At 41.3% G+C, this 20,035-nt stretch overlaps 1 long non-coding RNA gene, 16 other non-coding genes and 3 pseudogenes across 17 annotated transcripts; 1 reads left to right on the top strand and 19 right to left on the bottom strand.

The window, feature by feature from the left end:
* Positions 1-283: 283 nt before the first annotated feature.
* On the bottom strand, positions 284-472 carry LOC124450080. The gene has a single exon (XR_006949838.1). It is a non-coding gene; the product is annotated as a U2 spliceosomal RNA (small nuclear RNA).
* An 885-nt stretch (positions 473-1,357) lies between these two features.
* LOC124449911 lies at positions 1,358-1,520 on the bottom strand. Its single transcript, XR_006949676.1, has one exon. It is a non-coding gene; the product is annotated as a U1 spliceosomal RNA (small nuclear RNA).
* Positions 1,521-1,846: 326 nt separating this feature from the next.
* LOC124450081 lies at positions 1,847-2,034 on the bottom strand. The gene has a single exon (XR_006949839.1). It is a non-coding gene; the product is annotated as a U2 spliceosomal RNA (small nuclear RNA).
* Positions 2,035-2,919: 885 nt separating this feature from the next.
* On the bottom strand, positions 2,920-3,083 carry LOC124450185. Its single transcript, XR_006949906.1, has one exon. It is a non-coding gene; the product is annotated as a U1 spliceosomal RNA (small nuclear RNA).
* Positions 3,084-3,405: 322 nt separating this feature from the next.
* LOC124450027 lies at positions 3,406-3,596 on the bottom strand. The gene has a single exon (XR_006949789.1). It is a non-coding gene; the product is annotated as a U2 spliceosomal RNA (small nuclear RNA).
* Positions 3,597-4,472: 876 nt separating this feature from the next.
* Positions 4,473-4,636, bottom strand: LOC124450184. The gene has a single exon (XR_006949905.1). It is a non-coding gene; the product is annotated as a U1 spliceosomal RNA (small nuclear RNA).
* A 325-nt stretch (positions 4,637-4,961) lies between these two features.
* On the bottom strand, positions 4,962-5,151 carry LOC124450058. The gene has a single exon (XR_006949818.1). It is a non-coding gene; the product is annotated as a U2 spliceosomal RNA (small nuclear RNA).
* An 876-nt stretch (positions 5,152-6,027) lies between these two features.
* On the bottom strand, positions 6,028-6,191 carry LOC124450183. Its single transcript, XR_006949904.1, has one exon. It is a non-coding gene; the product is annotated as a U1 spliceosomal RNA (small nuclear RNA).
* A 330-nt stretch (positions 6,192-6,521) lies between these two features.
* On the bottom strand, positions 6,522-6,700 carry LOC124450136 (annotated as a pseudogene).
* A 4,414-nt stretch (positions 6,701-11,114) lies between these two features.
* On the bottom strand, positions 11,115-11,250 carry LOC124450164 (annotated as a pseudogene).
* An 885-nt stretch (positions 11,251-12,135) lies between these two features.
* Positions 12,136-12,299, bottom strand: LOC124450182. The gene has a single exon (XR_006949903.1). It is a non-coding gene; the product is annotated as a U1 spliceosomal RNA (small nuclear RNA).
* Positions 12,300-12,626: 327 nt separating this feature from the next.
* Positions 12,627-12,816, bottom strand: LOC124450127. The gene has a single exon (XR_006949870.1). It is a non-coding gene; the product is annotated as a U2 spliceosomal RNA (small nuclear RNA).
* Positions 12,817-13,405: 589 nt separating this feature from the next.
* LOC124448386 lies at positions 13,406-14,445 on the top strand. Its single transcript, XR_006949042.1, has 3 exons — positions 13,406-13,447; positions 13,579-13,610; positions 14,335-14,445. It is a non-coding gene; the product is annotated as an uncharacterized LOC124448386 (long non-coding RNA).
* Positions 14,446-14,715: 270 nt separating this feature from the next.
* On the bottom strand, positions 14,716-14,895 carry LOC124450159 (annotated as a pseudogene).
* An 876-nt stretch (positions 14,896-15,771) lies between these two features.
* On the bottom strand, positions 15,772-15,935 carry LOC124450181. Its single transcript, XR_006949902.1, has one exon. It is a non-coding gene; the product is annotated as a U1 spliceosomal RNA (small nuclear RNA).
* Positions 15,936-16,260: 325 nt separating this feature from the next.
* LOC124450079 lies at positions 16,261-16,449 on the bottom strand. Its single transcript, XR_006949837.1, has one exon. It is a non-coding gene; the product is annotated as a U2 spliceosomal RNA (small nuclear RNA).
* An 871-nt stretch (positions 16,450-17,320) lies between these two features.
* Positions 17,321-17,483, bottom strand: LOC124449931. Its single transcript, XR_006949694.1, has one exon. It is a non-coding gene; the product is annotated as a U1 spliceosomal RNA (small nuclear RNA).
* Positions 17,484-17,810: 327 nt separating this feature from the next.
* On the bottom strand, positions 17,811-17,999 carry LOC124450068. Its single transcript, XR_006949827.1, has one exon. It is a non-coding gene; the product is annotated as a U2 spliceosomal RNA (small nuclear RNA).
* Positions 18,000-18,878: 879 nt separating this feature from the next.
* Positions 18,879-19,040, bottom strand: LOC124449962. Its single transcript, XR_006949727.1, has one exon. It is a non-coding gene; the product is annotated as a U1 spliceosomal RNA (small nuclear RNA).
* Positions 19,041-19,365: 325 nt separating this feature from the next.
* Positions 19,366-19,553, bottom strand: LOC124450091. Its single transcript, XR_006949848.1, has one exon. It is a non-coding gene; the product is annotated as a U2 spliceosomal RNA (small nuclear RNA).
* Between the last annotated feature and the right edge of the window lie 482 nt (positions 19,554-20,035).

The raw sequence follows: 20,035 nt of genomic DNA, 5'->3' as shown, positions 1-20,035 counted from the left end.
CTGTGCGACACGGTTGCACCCCCTCCCTTTACTTTTTCACTACTTTTTGCACTTGCAACGTACCGTCTGACGGCCTTTATTGTCTTCCTTTCCGACGGCGACGACGTCTTTTCGTCTTTCGCCGACTCTGTCGAGAGACGTATGTTATTTAGTTAAATGTTAAACAGTTCGTTTCTCGGTTAGTTAGTTACAGACAAAATAAATTCGCTTAGCTATTTGATTTGCTGGCTGTTTTGTTTGTTTTTTTTCGTTTGTTTAAAGTAAATGTGTTTCCCTTCCGCGAAGGAAATGGGCCGAACTCGGAGGTAGTGCAATACCGAGACAACCCGTGGCCAGGGCGAAGCAAGCTCCAATCCCATGGCGATATCCAAAATCAGTTTAATATAAGAGTCGGGCATTGCCCGACATATCAGATATTAAGCTGATAAGAACAGATACTACACTTGATCTTAGCCAAAAGGCCGAGAGCGATACAGAAGAAGAGCTTTCGCCATTTTTCACTCTACAAGTTGCATGAGAAACACACGGTTCTATTGTATCTTTTCGCGTAGAAATCATGCAACAAATGAAAAAAATCAAGCAGTACGGATAACGAAGGAATCATCCTTTACTACAATCGTCATGTCAAGCGTTCTTTCTAATCCAATGTACACCTGTTCGTAAAGAAGAACATGTTTGAAAATTCGCGCGTAATGCCGCGAAATGCGATCGTTTCATATGACGTAGGAAGCACGCGATGTCTGTCGCGAACTTGCTGCAGACGTGCTTTCTCATTGTAAAACAAACGCTTTGTGCTTGTGGGCGATAATGATTCGCATTGTATGCAAGTGCTGCAATGTCAACAAGGTCATGCTTCATGAAATCGGCAGACAAGCAGCTCAATGAACGAATTTTACACTACGAGCCGTTAAATGTCAGTGATACATAGAAATAATTACTATAAAAAGCTAAACAAACGTACGACTAAGTAAGAAAAACGTTCGCAATGCAATATCATTACTGTTAACGTCGACGATACATATTATAATTTGTATACTTTCATAATGTATATGCCGTCCGTCAAAATATACACACACGCCGGCCGTTTACGTCGTTGTTAAGTACAAGTAATTTATGTCAAATACAAGTAATTTATTCTTGCTAATAGCTGATATAAATTTCTCCTGCATCTCGCTATGCATTTTGGGATAGGTCAGTAAAAAATTTGGCAGCATGCAACCTAACTGAACGAACAACGAATTTATATATGTCCCAAAGCGTGGCATACACAATTGACGGACGAAGGCCCTCTTCTCTCTATTGTGTTCTATTTTATTTGTTCTTTTCTCCGCTTCTTCCTCCCATCGTGAGAAACAGAAGGGGACGAGCGCGAACGCAGGTCCCCACTACCAGAAATTATACGCTCGAGTTACCCACGTTAGGGTAATCGCAGGAGTCAACCCAGTCGAAGTGCAATGAAAGGGCCTCATCCTGAGAGGACCTCCTAGCTGATCAAGGTGCCTCTCGCGTCAGGTAAGTATGCTCGAACGACGCACGGCGAGCATACTTTGTACGCGAACGTACGCTCTGTGCGACACGGTTGCACCCCTCCTTTACTTTTCACTACTTTTGCACTTGCAACGTACCGTCTGACGGCCTTTATTGTCTTCCTTTCCGACGGCGACGACGTCTTTTCGTCTTTCGCCGACTCTGTCGAAAAGAGACGTATGTTATTTAGTTAAATGTTAAACAGTTCGTTTCTCGGTTAGTTAGTTACAGACAAAATAAATTCGCTTAGCTATTTGATTTGCTGGCTGTTTTGTTTGTTTTTTCGTTTGTTTAAAGTAAATGTGTTTCCCTTCCCGAAGGGAAATGGGCCGAACTCGGAGGTAGTGCAATACCGAGACAACCCGTGGCCAGGGCGAAGCAAGCTCCAATCCCATGGCCGATATCCAAAATCAGTTTAATATAAGAGTCGGGCATTGCCCGACATATCAGATATTAAGCTGATAAGAACAGATACTACACTTGATCTTAGCCAAAGGCCGAAGCGATACAGAAGAAGAGCTTTCGCCATTTTTCACTCTACAAGTTGCATGAGAAACACACGGTTCTATTGTATCTTTTCGCGTAGAAATCATGCAACAAATGAAAAATCAAGCAGTACGGATAACGAAGGAATCATCCTTTACTACAATCGTCATGTCAAGCGTTCTTTCTAATCCAATGTACACCTGTTCGTAAAGAAGAACATGTTTGAAAATTCGCGCGTAATGCCGCGAAATGCGATCGTTTCATATGACGTAGGAAGCACGCGATGTCTGTCGCGAACTTGCTGCAGACGTGCTTTCTCATTGTAAAACAAACGCTTTGTGCTTGTGGGCGATAATGATTCGCATTGTATGCAAGTGCTGCAATGTCAACAAGGTCATGCTTCATGAAATCGGCAGACAAGCAGCTCAATGAACGAATTTTACACTACGAGCCGTTAAATGTCAGTGATACATAGAAATAATTACTATAAAAAGCTAAACAAACGTACGACTAAGTAAGAAAAACGTTCGCAATGCAATATCATTACTGTTAACGTCGACGATACATATTATAATTTGTATACTTTCATAATGTATATGCCGTCCGTCAAAATATACACACACGCCGGCCGTTTACGTCGTTGTTAAGTACAAGTAATTTATGTCAAATACAAGTAATTTATTCTTGCTAATAGCTGATATAAATTTCTCCTGCATCTCGCTATGCATTTTGGGATAGGTCAGTAAAAAATTTGGCAGCATGCAACCTAACCCCGAACGAACAACGAATTATATATGTCCCAAAGCGTGGCATACACAATTGACGGACGAAAGGCCCTCTTCTCTCTATTGTGTTCTATTTTATTTGTTCTTTTTCTCCGCTTCTTCCTCCCATCGTGAGAAACGAAGGGGACGAGCGCGAACGCAGGTCCCCACTACCAGAAATTATACGCTCGAGTTACCCACGTTAGGGGTAATCGCAGGAGTCAACCCAGTCGAAGTGCAATGAAAGGGCCTCATCCTGAGAGGACCTCCTAGCTGATCAAGGTGCCTCTCGCGTCAGGTAAGTATGCTCGAACGACGCACGGCGAGCATACTTTGTACGCGAACGTACGCTCTGTGCGACACGGTTGCACCCTCCCTTACTTTTCACTACTTTTGCACTTGCAACGTACCGTCTGACGGCCTTTATTGTCTTCCTTTCCGACGGCGACGACGTCTTTTCGTCTTTCGCCGACTCTGTCGAAAGACGTATGTTATTTAGTTAAATGTTAAACAGTTCGTTTCTCGGTTAGTTAGTTACAGACAAAATAAATTCGCTTAGCTATTTGATTTGCTGGCTGTTTTGTTTGTTTTTTCGTTTGTTTAAAGTAAATGTGTTTCCCTTCCGCGAAGGAAATGGGCCGAACTCGGAGGTAGTGCAATACCGAGACAACCCGTGGCCAGGGCGAAGCAAGCTCCAATCCCATGGCCGATATCCAAAATCAGTTTAATATAAGAGTCGGGCATTGCCCGACATATCAGATATTAAGCTGATAAGAACAGATACTACACTTGATCTTAGCCAAAAGGCCGAGAAGCGATACAGAAGAAGAGCTTTCGCCATTTTTCACTCTACAAGTTGCATGAGAAACACACGGTTCTATTGTATCTTTTCGCGTAGAAATCATGCAACAAATGAAAAATCAAGCAGTACGGATAACGAAGGAATCATCCTTTACTACAATCGTCATGTCAAGCGTTCTTTCTAATCCAATGTACACCTGTTCGTAAAGAAGAACATGTTTGAAAATTCGCGCGTAATGCCGCGAAATGCGATCGTTTCATATGACGTAGGAAGCACGCGATGTCTGTCGCGAACTTGCTGCAGACGTGCTTTCTCATTGTAAAACAAACGCTTTGTGCTTGTGGGCGATAATGATTCGCATTGTATGCAAGTGCTGCAATGTCAACAAGGTCATGCTTCATGAAATCGGCAGACAAGCAGCTCAATGAACGAATTTTACACTACGAGCCGTTAAATGTCAGTGATACATAGAAATAATTACTATAAAAAGCTAAACAAACGTACGACTAAGTAAGAAAAACGTTCGCAATGCAATATCATTACTGTTAACGTCGACGATACATATTATAATTTGTATACTTTCATAATGTATATGCCGTCCGTCAAAATATACACACACGCCGGCCGTTTACGTCGTTGTTAAGTACAAGTAATTTATGTCAAATACAAGTAATTTATTCTTGCTAATAGCTGATATAAATTTCTCCTGCATCTCGCTATGCATTTTGGGATAGGTCAGTAAAAAATTTGGCAGCATGCAACCTGAACGAACAACGAATTTATATATGTCCCAAAGCGTGGCATACACAATGGACGAAAGGCCCTCTTCTCTCTATTGTGTTCTATTTTATTTGTTCTTTTTCTCCGCTTCTTCCTCCCATCGTGAGAAACGAAGGGGACGAGCGCGAACGCAGGTCCCCACTACCAGAAATTATACGCTCGAGTTACCCACGTTAGGGGTAATCGCAGGAGTCAACCCAGTCGAAGTGCAATGAAAGGGCCTCATCCTGAGAGGACCTCCTAGCTGATCAAGGTGCCTCTCGCGTCAGGTAAGTATGCTCGAACGACGCACGGCGAGCATACTTTGTACGCGAACGTACGCTCTGTGCGACACGGTTGCACCCCCTCCCTTTACTTTTTCACTACTTTTGCACTTGCAACTTACCGTCTGACGGCCTTTATTGTCTTCCTTTCCGACGGCGACGACGTCTTTTCGTCCGACTCTGTCGAAAAGAGACGTATGTTATTTAGTTAAATGTTAAACAGTTCGTTTCTCGGTTAGTTAGTTACAGACAAAATAAATTCGCTTTAGCTATTTGATTTGCTGGCTGTTTTGTTTGTTTTTCGTTTGTTTTTAAAGTAAATGTGTTTCCCTTCCGCGAGGGAAATGGGCCGAACTCGGAGGTAGTGCAATACCGAGACAACCCGTGGCCAGGGCGAAGCAAGCTCAATCCCATGGCCGATATCCAAAATCAGTTTAATATAAGAGTCGGGCATTGCCCGACATATCAGATATTAAGCTGATAAGAACAGATACTACACTTGATCTTAGCCAAAAGGCCGAGAAGCGATACAGAAGAAGAGCTTTCGCCATTTTTCACTCTACAAGTTGCATGAGAAACACACGGTTCTATTGTATCTTTTCGCGTAGAAATCATGCAACAAATGAAAAAAATCAAGCAGTACGGATAACGAAGGAATCATCCTTTACTACAATCGTCATGTCAAGCGTTCTTTCTAATCCAATGTACACCTGTTCGTAAAGAAGAACATGTTTGAAAATTCGCGCGTAATGCCGCGAAATGCGATCGTTTCATATGACGTAGGAAGCACGCGATGTCTGTCGCGAACTTGCTGCAGACGTGCTTTCTCATTGTAAAACAAACGCTTTGTGCTTGTGGGCGATAATGATTCGCATTGTATGCAAGTGCTGCAATGTCAACAAGGTCATGCTTCATGAAATCGGCAGACAAGCAGCTCAATGAACGAATTTTACACTACGAGCCGTTAAATGTCAGTGATACATAGAAATAATTACTATAAAAAGCTAAACAAACGTACGACTAAGTAAGAAAAACGTTCGCAATGCAATATCATTACTGTTAACGTCGACGATACATATTATAATTTGTATACTTTCATAATGTATATGCCGTCCGTCAAAATATACACACACGCCGGCCGTTTACGTCGTTGTTAAGTACAAGTAATTTATGTCAAATACAAGTAATTTATTCTTGCTAATAGCTGATATAAATTTCTCCTGCATCTCGCTATGCATTTTGGGATAGGTCAGTAAAAAATTTGGCAGCATGCAACCTAACCCCGAACGAACAACGAATTTATATATGTCCCAAAGCGTGGCATACACAATTGACGGACGTCTCTCTATTGTGTTCTATTTTATTTGTTCTTTTCTCCGCTTCTTCCTCCCATCGTGAGAAACGAAGGGGACGAGCGCGAACGCAGGTCCCCACTACCAGAAATTATACGCTCGAGTTACCCACGTTAGGGGTAATCGCAGGAGTCAACCCAGTCGAAGTGCAATGAAAGGGCCTCATCCTGAGAGGACCTCCTAGCTGATCAAGGTGCCTCTCGCGTCAGGTAAGTATGCTCGAACGACGCACGGCGAGCATACTTTGTACGCGAACGTACGCTCTGTGCGACACGGTTGCACCCCCTCCCTTTACTTTTTCACTACTTTTTGCACTTGCAACGTACCGTCTGACGGCCTTTATTGTCTTCCTTTCCGACGACGACGACGTCTTTCGTCTTTCGCCGACTCTGTCGAAAAGAGACGTATGTTATTTAGTTAAATGTTAAACAGTTCGTTTCTCGTTTAGTTAGTTACAGACAAAATAAATTCGCTTAGCTATTTGATTTGCTGGCTGTTTTGTTTGTTTTTTTCGTTTGTTTAAAGTAAATGTGTTTCCTTCCGCGAAGGGAAATGGGCCGAACTCGGAGGTAGTGCAATACCGAGACAACCCGTGGCCAGGGCGAAGCAAGCTCCAATCCCATGGCCGATATCCAAAATCAGTTTAATATAAGAGTCGGCATTGCCGACATATCAGATATTAAGCTGATAAGAACAGAAATTTGTTTATTCATATTGAAAAGTTACACAAGAGGTAAAATTATTTACATGGTAAAGATAAGGAGTACTATTGACATAGTGGTGGAATTTTAGGTATAGAATACATCAGATTACTATGGTTGTATTAGTAGATATATAATATATTAGTGTATGTAAATTTAACCTAAGGTTGCATAAAATTGATAAAGCAAAAGATAAAAGAAAAAATAGAGAAAAGTTTAGGTGAGGCCATATTTCACATGATCGTAGTATATGTCTGCTGAGCCACGGATGACATCGGTGCAGCACAGCTTGAAAGAGGGATTTATAGTTGTTGGACATGTTCAGTTTTGACAGGACAACTTCGTTGTTGGGATGCCAAGCACCGAGAGAGCCGATAACAAAGCCATGAACGCTACAGGATTTACCGGTAGATTGGAAGTAGCGTTTGACGTGTTCGTACTTTGTTATTTTGTGGAAGTCAGCGTTTACAGCGATCAGTACCGTTCTCAAACGGGCAAGTTACGTCGATGATGGTGACATTGTTCCCGTCTTCAATAACTATGTCTGGTCTACATTCATCTTCAATGCACGACTTGTTGGTCAACTTTGATTGTGCCCATCTTGTTGCATTAACCAGTCTATCGACTATTTGATCATGTCTTTACGGATGTTGACCATGTTTGTGTTACAGTGGTTGAGAATATGAGGTAAGGTTTCTGAGGTGTCATGGCATTTTCGTACGATGATGATGTGTTGTTCCATTTGATTTATTTTGGTTAACTGGAACCACATTTAGTCTTGCCTTATGTATGAACCTCCAATCGCTAAATCTCATGTTTAGACCATTGTTAAGGAATTTTGAGCCATTGCCAAAGCAGTCTCTGTTGAGCGTGGCTACCTTGCCTTGATCAGGGAGGTCAATAGTTTGGTGCTTGAGATGTTTTGCACGTGTTGATGTAAGAATGCAGAGGCAGCTTTGGCTGTACAGCCTTTGTTAGTTGAAAAGATGGCAGGTTGATCATTTGGTGGTACAGCGAAAGTTATGTTTAGATTCCTGCAGCATTTCAGTTCTAGTCCAAAGAGAGGCGCGGCGATATCGGATAACGCCCTGTGGAAGCAACCAGTTGTTGATCCAGACAGGAAGTCTTTAATTAGGGCAGGCGAAGGGTCCGATCTACTGGCAAAACTGACTGTACGTAGTATTTTGTTTAGCGATATTCGCAACAGTTTTGTCAGAAGAGCTGAGCATTTTTATTGCCTGGACAACAGTCTGGACGTCAACTTCAGCGGCCGGGTCTTGAAGGCCGAGTCCTCCTGATTTTATGGAAGAGAAGATGTAGTGTGTGGTGGCTCTGAGAGGGAGGTTACATATTGATCTGACCACTTCGATTAATTTCTTACGTATTTATTAAGGATGCTTTGGTTCTCCTGCCGAGGGCATAAGTTAGACATGGTTGGATGAATGTTTTAATCATGTCCAGTTTTTGCCATGGAGCAAGAAGAGAATTGTTGATACATTCAAGATCACGCAGAGATTATCGGTAAGGTTCTGATTGAAGAGAAGTCTCTAATTAGGCCAATTGGAATGCCAAGGTATCTATAGTGCTCTCTTCGCTAGGTGTGGAATTTGTTTATCTTGGACAATGAATGTGGAAGGTTGTATATTACCGATCACTCTTTTACTGTAGGTGATGGCTAGTGAGGCACATTTGTCAGGTCTAAATTCCAAACCAATTGTATAGGCTAGGTTGGATGCACTGTTTAGAGAGACTGAGTTGATATTCATTCTTTGCTAAGACAACAAGGTCATCAGCATAGGCAAGAACCGAGATTTCGCGACGAGTGGTGTTTTACGGGACCCAATTGATGGTTTTAGAAGTAATACTCAGAATTATTTCGATGCAGAGATTGAATAAGATCGCCAGAGGGGCAGCCTTGTTTGACTCCAGCGAGGATCGGGATAGGTTTTGTGTTCCCATCGACGTGGATGATTGTGGTTGTATGCCCTTGTAGATGCTTATGATAAGTTCCACAAGTGAGTTAGGGACGCCAAGATGTTTCAGGGTTGTAGATATTACGCTGTGTGGTACACTTCCAAAAGCATTCTTGAGGTCAAGCCTGCCAGGTAGATGTTCTTCTGGTGCCGTTTTGCATCAAGAATGAGAGATTGAAGGATGAATGTGTGTTCAGCACCCTTCGTTTGGTCTAGCACTTTTGTGAGTCAGATAGGAGACCGTTGTCGATGGAGAATGAGACCAATCTGATGCAATTATGCTCGTAAGGAGTTTGTAGACGAGCTCATCAGAGCAATCAAGTTAGAGACACAACTTGCATCACCCTTTTGTGTATTAATATGGTATTGGACTCTTCCATTGCGCAGGGATGTTGCGATCAGTGAGACATCGGTTGAAGATTTTAGCGAGGATCTCCCTTTGGGGTCTATTGATCTTAGGTGCTTGTACTGTATTTTGTCTGAACCCGGGGAAGAGTTAGACATGGTCTTAAGTTTTTTAGCTACCTCATCGGGTGATATCAGTGAGTCGAGGTTGTGGCCACATTCTATCTGGGGGACAAGCTCAGTTAGCAGATTAGATAGGGCATCCGACGCACGATTTATCGTCAAATACTTCAGTGAAGAATTGTTCGCCTCAGTAACGGTGCCAGAATATGTAGGGCTGTGTTATCAAGAATTGAGCGGGCAGCCTTCTTAGAGAGTTTGTACATGGTTTGAATTTGCTTTTATTTGGTCGAATGCGATAGATCTTCTGTTAATGTTTACTCTTTGGCAGACGGACGATTTGGCGGCTTTGGGGCCTTTATATTGTTCTTATTAGGGTTGGTGACGTAATAATTTCTTCAGTGAATTTAGTAATCAGGAGGAAAATCCTCCCACGTTGTTGTGGAGGAGAAGTGAGCGATCCATTTTTCGTGAAAGGCAGATGAGGATTCCACTGGTTGAGAGTCGTACGAACAGGTGTTACAATGTAGTGTTGTGTTAGTTGGGGTTGAGATCATGGATGATATGGTTTTGGTGTCTTGAGGAATGAGTTTGAATAATGAGAATGTTCAGACGGCCTAACGCTGAGATGAACCTTAGGGTTGAGAGACAGTCCAGCGATTGTGATCTAGGTTCAATACATTATTGTGTAATGAAAGTCGGTGGAAGAAGAGGAGTGTGTAATAGTGGGTTTTGGTGTTATTTGTGATGAGGAGAAGGATACATGTTGGCGTTATGCAAGGGTTGGTAGGATAGTGGAATTTTGATGTGGGTTAGTGATGATTGGATGGTGTGATATTTATGTGATGAGGTTTGATGTGTCAGGGGTGGCTGTGTTAAATTAGGAAGTGATTGTGAAGAGCATGTCTGTGAGTGATGGGACTTTGGTTGGTGTATTTATGTAGATAAAGGGTGGTGAATTCATGTATAATGAATCAGTGATTGGTTGTGACTTAGCCATGGAGTGGTTGTTGTTTTATGGTGTTTTGTCCTTTGGTTTACGTGATGAGTGACAGGTGTGGGTGTGTTGGGGTATTTGTCGGAGCCACTCTTACAATCCAGCACCTTTGCGTAGGAGTATTTATTGCATATGATGCACATTGCAGAGGCATGCCTGTTGATGTGTGCATGTTTTGATTTAAAATGACGGTTAGATTATTATAGGAACCAATGAGAGTGTCACACAGGCAGCAGTGAAATTGTTTTCCAGGAAGGTTCTGACGATAGAACAGACTTGCAATCCGATGGAATGACTGGCTCGTGTTTTGGCAATGTGGACTCCCAGTCCATGTTGGTCAGTTGTGGTAAATTCACAGTGATTGCATTGAAAGTTCTATCGGGCTGCACATACTCGCGATTAGAAAACGATAGCAACGGAGATAAGCCAGTATAATGATGTAGAATAAGATGGGGAATTCCCTGATCGCATCGATATATGCAAATTTCGGATTTTAAATTCGTAACCGTAGCAACCGATATACAAACGGGCCTTTCTTTTCAGATGTACTGTGAAACGACGATAATCTCCGTTTTTATACTTCGAAGAAGATCTTGATCAATGATATGATGACGATAAAGCAGGATTTAAGGTAAAAATTATATAGATTCCAATAAATCTTGAAGAAAAACGGCGATTTCGTTTATAACGCGCGGTGTTTTAAATTCCGTCGTTGAGATAATGTACTCACGCAACAAATAAAAAAACGTTGATTCTCCACAAGTACAGCACGTATAGTTGCCAAACTTTCCAAAATTGTTGAGAAATTGCCAAGGAATCTTCTTGTATAAATTCCAGGCGGTAAAACTTTATGAAAACTCCAAAAACTTGAACGAAGTAATTCCCGTTAGTTGAATTAATTAAAATTTGCTGTCAATCCAAACTTCGTGATAAAAAACAAAAATTTCTTCTTTAATACGATGTCCAGGTGAAAAATAAACTTTATGACAAGAAAGATAACAACTTTATCATATTTTGATACCAAAATTCATAGGAAAATGTAGAGTTTAACTACAAAATTTTCCAAAAACCTAGAGCGAAAAATCAGGTACCGGCGTACTGCAACTACACTTGATCTTAGCCAAAAGGCCGAGAAGCGATACAGAAGAAGAGCTTTCGCCATTTTTCACTCTACAAGTTGCATGAGAAACACACGGTTCTATTGTATCTTTTCGCGTAGAAATCATGCAACAAATGAAAAAAATCAAGCAGTACGGATAACGAAGGAATCATCCTTTACTACAATCGTCATGTCAAGCGTTCTTTCTAATCCAATGTACACCTGTTCGTAAAGAAGAACATGTTTGAAAATTCGCGCGTAATGCCGCGAAATGCGATCGTTTCATATGACGTAGGAAGCACGCGATGTCTGTCGCGAACTTGCTGCAGACGTGCTTTCTCATTGTAAAACAAACGCTTTGTGCTTGTGGGCGATAATGATTCGCATTGTATGCAAGTGCTGCAATGTCAACAAGGTCATGCTTCATGAAATCGGCAGACAAGCAGCTCAATGAACGAATTTTACACTACGAGCCGTTAAATGTCAGTGATACATAGAAATAATTACTATAAAAAGCTAAACAAACGTACGACTAAGTAAGAAAAACGTTCGCAATGCAATATCATTACTGTTAACGTCGACGATACATATTATAATTTGTATACTTTCATAATGTATATGCCGTCCGTCAAAATATACACACACGCCGGCCGTTTACGTCGTTGTTAAGTACAAGTAATTTATGTCAAATACAAGTAATTTATTCTTGCTAATAGCTGATATAAATTTCTCCTGCATCTCGCTATGCATTTTGGGATAGGTCAGTAAAAAATTTGGCAGCATGCAACCTAACCCCGAACGAACAACGAATTTATATATGTCCCAAAGCGTGGCATACACAATTGACGGACGAAAGGCCCTCTTCTCTATTGTGTTCTATTTTATTTGTTCTTTTCTCCGCTTCTTCCTCCCATCGTGAGAAACGAAGGGGACGAGCGCGAACGCAGGTCCCCACTACCAGAAATTATACGCTCGAGTTACCCACGTTAGGGGTAATCGCAGGAGTCAACCCAGTCGAAGTGCAATGAAAGGGCCTCATCCTGAGAGGACCTCCTAGCTGATCAAGGTGCCTCTCGCGTCAGGTAAGTATGCTCGAACGACGCACGGCGAGCATACTTTGTACGCGAACGTACGCTCTGTGCGACACGGTTGCACCCTCCCTTTACTTTTCACTACTTTTGCACTTGCAACGTACCGTCTGACGGCCTTTATTGTCTTCCTTTCCGACGGCGACGACGTCTTTTCGTCTTTCGCCGACTCTGTCGAAAAGAGACGTATGTTATTTAGTTAAATGTTAAACAGTTCGTTTCTCGGTTAGTTAGTTACAGACAAAATAAATTCGCTTAGCTATTTGATTTGCTGGCTGTTTTGTTTGTTTTTTCGTTTGTTTAAAGTAAATGTGTTTCCCTTCCGCGAAGGGAAATGGGCCGAACTCGGAGGTAGTGCAATACCGAGACAACCGTGGCCAGGGCGAAGCAAGCTCCAATCCCATGGCCGATATCCAAAAATCAGTTTAATATAAGAGTCGGGCATTGCCCGACATATCAGATATTAAGCTGATAAGAACAGAAATTAACTTTATTTCAATTGAAAGTTTTACAAAGAATATAGGTAGTTACATTTTAGCATAGAATAATTTAATAACATAGGTAATGAAGGTAATTGTAAATATTGTACATATAAATGTAAATATTGTTTAAATGTAGAAAAGGAAATGAATCATTAGAATAGAATAAAGAAGAGAATGAAATTATAGTATTTATGAGAAGAAAGAAGATGTGGCTTTAATGCACAGTGAGTAGGGTGGGCAACAGGGGAATGGGGATTATTTATTTAAATTTAATTACATTGAATCTTTGTGTTTTCCTCAATATTGTTTTTCTTAAATATTGTTCTAGCTTGTTCATCGAGGAATAGTTCAATATCTTCAAGTAACATTTTAAACACAGGTAATGAAAAATAATCAGACAGAATTTCATCATCAAGTACACTCTAAATAATCATTTATTACACAGAAAATGTCGTTTTCTGATCTATGAAAACGAGAGTTTTGCATATTTGGCACATATAGTATCCAATTTTGCATTAGCTGGAGGACAGTAGAGTAGGTGCGATATAGGTTTTGAGTGGTCACTTTTTTCTTGCATAGGCTTACATGTTCCTTCAATATCCATTTGTTCGGCTTGTGAATGTCACAAGCAGACCGCTGGGTGGTATTAAAGGAGATGGAGTTGGAAGGTAAGATCCATCAGCAATATCAAAATCAGGAGGTGAGTCGCTGACATGGGTTATGATGTTGTGTTGAGATGATTTATCAGAGATGCAGATTAACGGAGAAGAGGGATGATTGTAATATCGTTTCTTTTCAGTGACCAAGCTGCATGATGGTATATTAACAGCTGTATCCCTTTGGCCGTGGATGTAGTTCTGAGAGATGTGGAAGACTTAGAAGGTTGTGAAGATGGATTAGTTGTGGGAGATGAAGTAGTTTTGTAGTGACAGGAGAAGTGTTTGTGTTAGATGATTGTAGTTTGTTAAATATCTTACTACATGTAACAGTTGTATTAGGTTTGAGGATGGTGGATGGGTTGGTGGGGAAAAGCTTGAGGAGAAGAAATAGGTATTTTGTGAGTGTGAGAGAGAGTCCTTTGTTAGTTGAGTCATTAACATGTATTGTGTTGTGTTTAGGTTTGTCTCTTGGGTTTAGTTTGAGCAGATGGAGTATTTTTCCTATTATGAGGAAAAGTACCTTATGGTAAGGAGTGTATGGAGGAGGAGAGGATTTAGAGAGGAAGCAGTAGGATTATGGAAGAGTTTAATGGGAGTTGTAAGATTAGGTGGTGAATATACATACGATTTAGCTGTTGATGTATAGCCAGAATCAGGAGTATGGAAAGGTAAGTTGGTAGATGGAGTTTTAACTTGTCCAGGTAGATTAGTAGCATCCGAGAGTAGTTTCCAATCAAACTTGAAAGATAGTTTCTCTTCAGCAAAGGAGGAGGACCAGGTAGGTTGTACCAGGTTATAGGATGATAGTATGTTGAGTAGAGATTTAGGAAAATCATGAGAGCTGATATTGTTCTTTTCAACATACCATTCTATTTTAAGTTTAATTGATTTATTAGATATATTAATGTCCCATGATGGAGGAGAACCGATGCCAAGATTTTCGACAATGATGAAGCTTGAAATGGTATAGGATAATAAGATTTGCCAATAAAATCTTTTGATTCGATGAAATTCTTAGGTGAACAAGGAGTTGGACGCCATTAAAAAGTGGAAGCACCATCGCGATAATATAGTTCCGATGATTTTCGCAAAAAGATGAAAAAATAATTACAGTTGTACCAAAATGCCGTAGAAATGTAGAGAAGGTTACCAGGACACGTAGATACCAATATAGATAATCCACGATGAATTTAAGAACAAAAACTTGAACGAAGACGTAGCACGTGGTAAACAAAACAACCGCCGATCGCACCAATTTATAAACTTTGATTGCTCGCGAAAAATCGACCAATTTCAACCAATATACTTTGAAATGATCGCTAGACTTTTAGCTACAAGATTTTACCATGAAATAGGCCGATGAACAATTTTGACGAAGAAAGATCAAAATTTTGAAGAGCACCGCCGAAACGTCATGTAAGCTACACTTGATCTTAGCCAAAAGGCCGAGAAGCGATACAGAAGAAGAGCTTTCGCCATTTTTCACTCTACAAGTTGCATGAGAAACACACGGTTCTATTGTATCTTTTCGCGTAGAAATCATGCAACAAATGAAAAAATCAAGCAGTACGGATAACGAAGGAATCATCCTTTACTACAATCGTCATGTCAAGCGTTCTTTCTAATCCAATGTACACCTGTTCGTAAAGAAGAACATGTTTGAAAATTCGCGCGTAATGCCGCGAAATGCGATCGTTTCATATGACGTAGGAAGCACGCGATGTCTGTCGCGAACTTGCTGCAGACGTGCTTTCTCATTGTAAAACAAACGCTTTGTGCTTGTGGGCGATAATGATTCGCATTGTATGCAAGTGCTGCAATGTCAACAAGGTCATGCTTCATGAAATCGGCAGACAAGCAGCTCAATGAACGAATTTTACACTACGAGCCGTTAAATGTCAGTGATACATAGAAATAATTACTATAAAAGCTAAACAAACGTACGACTAAGTAAGAAAACGTTCGCAATGCAATATCATTACTGTTAACGTCGACGATACATATTATAATTTGTATACTTTCATAATGTATATGCCGTCCGTCAAAATATACACACACGGGCCGTTTACGTCGTTGTTAAGTACAAGTAATTTATGTCAAATACAAGTAATTTATTCTTGCTAATAGCTGATATAAATTTCTCCTGCATCTCGCTATGCATTTTGGGATAGGTCAGTAAAAATTTGGCAGCATGCAACCTAACCCGAACGAACAACGAATTTATATATGTCCCAGCGTGGCATACACAATTGACGGACGAAAGGCCCTCTTCTCTATTGTGTTCTATTTTATTTGTTCTTTTCTCCGCTTCTTCCTCCCATCGTGAGAAACGAAGGGGACGAGCGCGAACGCAGGTCCCCACTACCAGAAATTATACGCTCGAGTTACCCACGTTAGGGGTAATCGCAGGAGTCAACCCAGTCGAAGTGCAATGAAAGGGCCTCATCCTGAGAGGACCTCCTAGCTGATCAAGGTGCCTCTCGCGTCAGGTAAGTATGCTCGAACGACGCACGGCGAGCATACTTTGTACGCGAACGTACGCTCTGTGCGACACGGTTGCACCCTCCCTTTACTTTTCACTACTTTTGCACTTGCAACGTACCGTCTGACGGCCTTTATTGTCTTCCTTTCCGACGGCGACGACGTCTTTTCGTCTTTCGCCGACTCTGTCGAAAAGAGACGTATGTTATTTAGTTAAATGTTAAACAGTTCGTTTCTCGGTTAGTTAGTTACAGACAAAATAAATTCGCTTAGCTATTTGATTTGCTGGCTGTTTTGTTTGTTTTTTCGTTTGTTTAAAGTAAATGTGTTTCCTTCCGCGAAGGAAATGGGCCGAACTCGGAGGTAGTGCAATACCGAGACAACCGTGGCCAGGGCGAAGCAAGCTCCAATCCCATGGCCGATATCCAAAATCAGTTTAATATAAGAGTCGGGCATTGCCCGACATATCAGATATTAAGCTGATAAGAACAGATACTACACTTGATCTTAGCCAAAGGCCGAGAAGCGATACAGAAGAAGAGCTTTCGCCATTTTTCACTCTACAAGTTGCATGAGAAACACACGGTTCTATTGTATCTTTTCGCGTAGAAATCATGCAACAAATGAAAAATCAAGCAGTACGGATAACGAAGGAATCATCCTTTACTACAATCGTCATGTCAAGCGTTCTTTCTAATCCAATGTACACCTGTTCGTAAAGAAGAACATGTTTGAAAATTCGCGCGTAATGCCGCGAAATGCGATCGTTTCATATGACGTAGGAAGCACGCGATGTCTGTCGCGAACTTGCTGCAGACGTGCTTTCTCATTGTAAAACAAACGCTTTGTGCTTGTGGGCGATAATGATTCGCATTGTATGCAAGTGCTGCAATGTCAACAAGGTCATGCTTCATGAAATCGGCAGACAAGCAGCTCAATGAACGAATTTTACACTACGAGCCGTTAAATGTCAGTGATACATAGAAATAATTACTATAAAAAGCTAAACAAACGTACGACTAAGTAAGAAAAACGTTCGCAATGCAATATCATTACTGTTAACGTCGACGATACATATTATAATTTGTATACTTTCATAATGTATATGCCGTCCGTCAAAATATACACACACGCCGGCCGTTTACGTCGTTGTTAAGTACAAGTAATTTATGTCAAATACAAGTAATTTATTCTTGCTAATAGCTGATATAAATTTCTCCTGCATCTCGCTATGCATTTTGGGATAGGTCAGTAAAAAAATTTGGCAGCATGCAACCTAACCCCGAACGAACAACGAATTTATATATGTCCCAAAGCGTGGCATACACAATTGACGGATTCTCTATTGTGTTCTATTTTATTTGTTCTTTTCTCCGCTTCTTCCTCCCATCGTGAGAAACGAAGGGACGAGCGCGAACGCAGGTCCCCACTACCAGAAATTATACGCTCGAGTTACCCACGTTAGGGTAATCGCAGGAGTCAACCCAGTCGAAGTGCAATGAAAGGGCCTCATCCTGAGAGGACCTCCTAGCTGATCAAGGTGCCTCTCGCGTCAGGTAAGTATGCTCGAACGACGCACGGCGAGCATACTTTGTACGCGAACGTACGCTCTGTGCGACACGGTTGCACCTCCCTTTACTTTTCACTACTTTTGCACTTGCAACGTACCGTCTGACGGCCTTTATTGTCTTCCTTTCCGACGGCGACGACGTCTTTTCGTCTTTCGCCGACTCTGTCGAAAGAGACGTATGTTATTTAGTTAAATGTTAAACAGTTCGTTTCTCGGTTAGTTAGTTACAGACAAAATAAATTCGCTTAGCTATTTGATTTGCTGGCTGTTTTGTTTGTTTTTTTTCGTTTGTTTAAAGTAAATGTGTTTCCCTTCCGCTGAAGGAAATGGGCCAACTCGGAGGTAGTGCAATACCGAGATAACCCGTGGCCAGGGCGAAGCAAGCTCCAATCCCATGGCCGATATCCAAAAATCAGTTTATTATAAGAGTCGGGCATTGCCCGACATATCAGATATTAAGCTGATAAGAACAGATACTACACTTGATCTTAGCCAAAAGGCCGAAGCGATACAGAAGAAGAGCTTTCGCCATTTTTCACTCTACAAGTTGCATGAGAAACACACGGTTCTATTGTATCTTTTGCGTAGAAATCATGCAACAAATGAAAAATCAAGCAGTACGGATAACGAAGGAATCATCCTTTACTACAATCGTCATGTCAAGCGTTCTTTCTAATCCAATGTACACCTGTTCGTAAAGAAGAACATGTTTGAAAATTCGCGCGTAATGCCGCGAAATGCGATCGTTTCATATGACGTAGGAAGCACGCGATGTCTGTCGCGAACTTGCTGCAGACGTGCTTTCTCATTGTAAAACAAACGCTTTGTGCTTGTGGGCGATAATGATTCGCATTGTATGCAAGTGCTGCAATGTCAACAAGGTCATGCTTCATGAAATCGGCAGACAAGCAGCTCAATGAACGAATTTTACACTACGAGCCGTTAAATGTCAGTGATACATAGAAATAATTACTATAAAAAGCTAAACAAACGTACGACTAAGTAAGAAAAACGTTCGCAATGCAATATCATTACTGTTAACGTCGACGATACATATTATAATTTGTATACTTTCATAATGTATATGCCGTCCGTCAAAATATACACACACGCCGGCCGTTTACGTCGTTGTTAAGTACAAGTAATTTATGTCAAATACAAGTAATTTATTCTTGCTAATAGCTGATATAAATTTCTCCTGCATCTCGCTATGCATTTTGGGATAGGTCAGTAAAAAATTTGGCAGCATGCAACCTAACCCCGAACGAACAACGAATTTATATATGTCCCAAAGCGTGGCATACACAATTGACGGACGAAGGCCCTTCTCTATTGTGTTCTATTTTATTTGTTCTTTTCTCCGCTTCTTCCTCCCATCGTGAGAAACGAAGGGGACGAGCGCGAACGCAGGTCCCCACTACCAGAAATTATACGCCTGAGTTACCCACGTTAGGTAATCGCAGGAGTCAACCCAGTCGAAGTGCAATGAAAGGGCCTCATCCTGAGAGGACCTCCTAGCTGATCAAGGTGCCTCTCGCGTCAGGTAAGTATGCTCGAACGACGCACGGCGAGCATACTTTGTACGCGAACGTACGCTCTGTGCGACACGGTTGCACCCTCCCTTTACTTTTCACTACTTTTGCACTTGCAACGTACCGTCTGACGGCCTTTATTGTCTTCCTTTCCGACGGCGACGACGTCTTTCGTCTTTCGCCGACTCTGTCGAAAAGAGACGTATGTTATTTAGTTAAATGTTAAACAGTTCGTTTCTCGGTTAGTTAGTTACAGACAAAATAAATTCGCTTAGCTATTTGATTTGCTGGCTGTTTTGTTTGTTTTTTCGTTTGTTTAAAGTAAATGTGTTTCCTTCCGCGAAGGGAAATGGGCCGAACTCGGAGGTAGTGCAATACCGAGATAACCCGTGGCCAGGGCGAAGCAAGCTCCAATCCCATGGCCGATATCCAAAATCAGTTTAATATAAGAGTCGGGCATTGCCCGACATATCAGATATTGCTGATAAGAACAGATACTACACTTGATCTTAGCCAAAAGGCCGAAAGCGATACAGAAGAAGAGCTTTCGCCATTTTTTCACTCTACAAGTTGCATGAGAAACACACGGTTCTATTGTATCTTTTCGCGTAGAAATCATGCAACAAATGAAAAAAATCAAGCAGTACGGATAACGAAGGAATCATCCTTTACTACAATCGTCATGTCAAGCGTTCTTTCTAATCCAATGTACACCTGTTCGTAAAGAAGAACATGTTTGAAAATTCGCGCGTAATGCCGCGAAATGCGATCGTTTCATATGACGTAGGAAGCACGCGATGTCTGTCGCGAACTTGCTGCAGACGTGCTTTCATTGTAAAACAAACGCTTTGTGCTTGTGGGCGATAATGATTCGCATTGTATGCAAGTGCTGCAATGTCAACAAGGTCATGCTTCATGAAATCGGCAGACAAGCAGCTCAATGAACGAATTTTACACTACGAGCCGTTAAATGTCAGTGATACATAGAAATAATTACTATAAAAAGCTAAACAA

Source organism: Xenia sp. Carnegie-2017, unplaced genomic scaffold (assembly GCF_021976095.1).
Source record: "Xenia sp. Carnegie-2017 unplaced genomic scaffold, XeniaSp_v1 HiC_scaffold_23, whole genome shotgun sequence".
In the NCBI taxonomy this organism is placed as follows: Eukaryota; Metazoa; Cnidaria; class Anthozoa; order Malacalcyonacea; family Xeniidae; genus Xenia; species Xenia sp. Carnegie-2017.
The sequence above is the reverse complement of the archived record's forward strand: the minus strand, read 5'-3'. Positions and strand labels throughout refer to the sequence as shown.